At 41.9% G+C, this 3,619-nt stretch overlaps 1 pseudogene; it reads left to right on the top strand.

Moving 5' to 3' along the window:
* Positions 1–628: 628 nt before the first annotated feature.
* Positions 629–3,164, top strand: LOC109702079 (PRELI domain-containing protein 1, mitochondrial pseudogene; annotated as a pseudogene).
* Positions 3,165–3,619: the final 455 nt, after the last annotated feature.

The following is a 3,619-nucleotide window of genomic DNA, read 5'->3' as shown; positions in this document are numbered from 1 at the left end:
CATCATGCAGCTCAATAATTCAATTCTAAATCAAGTGAACACATTGTTAGTTAAAAATGTCTTTTCTCCTAATCTGTAGTTTCCTACCAGAGCATCAAGGTGTCGGGGAGCCAGTTCCCTTCTCCTTCCATTGCTGGCTCTTTCTCATACTGTAGGGCTTCATGTGTACAGTTGTGGACACCCCAGCTCACATGTCCAGGCTTCCTCCAAAAGCTGCCAATCCTTGCCTGGCTCAATCCTTGCCAATAGCTTTCTTTTGGTCATTCTTAGGTGTAGAAAATCTGGAAGCAGGTTGAGGGATCAGAAAGTAGTCCAGAAGGGATGGTGCGGGTTCTGAGTGGGATCTCCCCATGGCACAGCAGACTACTTGCAATGTGAGGGAAGGTAGGACTGGAGGTGGAGCAAAGTGGAGTCCTCTACAGCACAAGGTTCAGGCAAGAGTCCATCCAGTTACCCAGGCCTAAGAACCATACTTTTCTTTTACCTTTCAAAGTATATTATATTATTCCCTCCACAGCAAGACAGGGCAGAAGATTTTGTGGTCAACTTCTAAGTTCTCCATTTAATTAAGAATGGTTAACGCTAGTTAATTGGTATTTATGGCCCATCTACTTTCAAACTACAAATGATGTCGGTAAGGACCAGGTAAAACTGCTGTATGTAAATTAAGAAGACTGGTGGTTCACCATGGCAACCAGTCTTCCTTTGCATTTCTACAGCATTTGGAAGGATAACAATGACCGTGGAATGATCTCCTTCTAGTTGGTTACACTTGACAGAACCTTGGTCTGAAAGGTCAATGGCAAGCATTATACTAATCCTATAAATAAAAGAATATAGTAAAGCTTTCACTTCATGGTTACCTCAAACACACAGTAGACTAGGAAAGGAGCCAGTGGCAGATGCAAGAGCTCTACCTGTGCTTGTAAATCAGTGAACTATGGTTTGAGGTAGAACATGGAACCAATAAAGGAACCAATAGGCTCTTGCCTCTTGCCATCCCTAAATTCAAAAAAGAAAGAGCAGCAGCAGGAATCCTTATTTGCATTATTCACGGAGGTCACCCATAAATTAGTGCATGGTGTAGGTGGACCCCATAGAGTGCTAGTAGGAAAGCTAGTGTTACATAGATTTTTACTTTAAGGTCCAGGGGGACCCAGTCAAGTGGAAACATAACTGAGTTATGGTGGAAACCAGTCACCTTGTTAAAACAGAATAATCAGGTGTTTAGGAAAAGAATGGTATGAGAGACTGGTTTCTTTCCTGCTGAACACAGTCATTCACTGTGAACATGGAGAAAAGGAACCTTTGTTAGAGGCCTAGAGGAAGATGAAAACATATGTATCTGAATGTTTAAAAACTAACCTGTCTCACAAGTCCATTTTGGATTTCACAATATAATCAAGGAGACTTACCACCTTACCCCCCCCACTACCCCTGCCCCATGTTGGGGATGGAGCCCAGGTCTTGTGCATGTTAGGTAAGTGTTCTACCACTGCTAAACCCCCACTCTGAGTGCCACATTTTGAGCTATAATTATGCTATATTCCCTGGAATTGCCTTAGTTGGGGTTTTCAGCACAGAGACTGTTGCAATTCAAACAGATGTTTGTGCACAGGTGTGGGATATATTCACTTTTCCAATGTGAATTGTTTTTGTCCTAAAGAAAAGCAAATTTTAAAAATAAAATGAATGGAATGGGTCATTTTCATAACAGTAGGTGAGAGAGGTTCAGAATGAAAGAGCATAAGATCTTGGCTTTAAAAAAAATTAACAATCTTACCAAAAAATACTAAAAAAATTTGACCTGAAAAACATAAAGAATACTTATATTCCTAATTTTAAAGTAAATAACATTCAATGTCTTCTTCTTGTTTTTAGGGGAAAACCCTTCAGGAACCACCACACCCTGTCTATCCAAGTCCTTCTTCTTGGTCTGCCCCAAATACATTGGCTTTCTCTGTGTTTCACCAAAGCCATTTGCACTTCTGTCCCATTTACAATGTCTGATTTTTCCTTTCCTTGGCTAGCTCTTTCTAATTCCAGTCTTAGCTTAAATGTTATTTTCCCAAGGACTTTTCTCATTTTTTTTTCCATACTGGTAAGGCTTTCTTATTGGAACATCTATTAAACCCTGTAGTTTTTCTTCTGGGTGGTAATAAAAATTAATATCATAGACTATTCCTGGCCTTTTCCCATCAACTGGCAAAAGGCATACTGCATTGTTTATTTCATGTCTACCTCCACGGAGAATTGGGGGCCTTGGATAGAAGGAGGTGAGGAGGGAGTCAGGATAGAGGGAAGAGGGGGATAGGTAGAAATAAGGGGCTGACCAGGCTAGGGAGTGAAATGTTTTGTGGCTCTGAGGAGTGAGGAGTAACAGAGGAGAGGGTATTTGGGAGAGGGTTGAAGGGTATTTCCTTCCCATTGTTATGCTAAAATTACCCAGTAGCTCCTAGAGGATTTTCTTTCTACACATTCTGAGACTGGACCACATGTGTCTTGGGGGTAAGTAACACTTCTTCAGGTATATCATATTTATAATTATACAGTTGTTTATGTAATTTTTTAATGCTTTGGTCTTCTTCTTCCCCCAAGACCACAAAGGTAAGAACCAACATGACTTCAGTGCTGTTTATAGCCCAGCCCTCAGTGCAGATGACAGAGTCTGGCCCATAGAGAACATATGGTGACACTAGGCACAGAGATTGTTCCCTGGCAATGTTGCCCAGTCAGTGTACATCCTATTAGAGGACTCTGTTGTGGACCCACAGAACCAGATCATGACCACCTTCACCTGGAACATCAACCACATCATGTTGGTGGTGGTGGAGGAAAGATGCATTTACTGTGTGAACTCTGACAACAGCAGCTGGACTGAAGTCCACAAGAACCCTGGCTCTCCTCTAGCTTATTTGGTGTCTTCAGAGCTGCCCAAGAATTTGATCTTGTCCAGTTCAAAAAGCAACATGATCAAGACTATGAAGGGTTTTGAATACATCTTGGCCAAGCTTCAGGGTGGGGCCCTTTCCAAAACACTTGTTGAGACTGCTAAGGAAGTCAAGGAGAAGGCAAAAGAAACAACACTGGCAGCTACAGAGAAAGCAAAGGACCTTGCCAACCAAGTTGCCACTAAGCAGCAGCAGCAGCATTCGTTTGTATAGCTGACTTGGGCCCTACCTCCTCCACAGCCCACCACCCAGGTTGGCTCAGCCCTCTCCACCCTTTTCTGTTTTACTTTATTATTAAAAATCAACATCCAGGAAAAAAAAGAAATAAAGAACATGTTGTGAGGGCTGGAGGTATGGCTCAAGTGTAGAGTGCCTGCCTTGCAAGTTCAAAGCACTGAGTTCAAACCCCAGTACTGCCAAATTCTCCCCCCAAAACAAACACACAAAATGAACACTCAGTGAGCGATAGCTGCCTGACTGAATGAGTGAATAGATATGTCAATTTATCCTGTTTTTAGATATCTAAGCTCTAAATATCAACCCTGGTCTCAGTGACAAAGTTATGCTGTCCTCAGGAGAAGGTTTCTAGAAGAGGATATTCCCAACTGGTTTCCAAATGCTTGTAACAAAAAACTTTAAAACAATCTATTTTTGTGTCCCTCACTCCA

This window comes from Castor canadensis, chromosome 9 (genome assembly GCF_047511655.1).
Source record: "Castor canadensis chromosome 9, mCasCan1.hap1v2, whole genome shotgun sequence".
NCBI lineage: Eukaryota > Metazoa > Chordata > Mammalia > Rodentia > Castoridae > Castor > Castor canadensis.
This window is presented reverse-complemented; position numbering and strand designations above follow the sequence as displayed.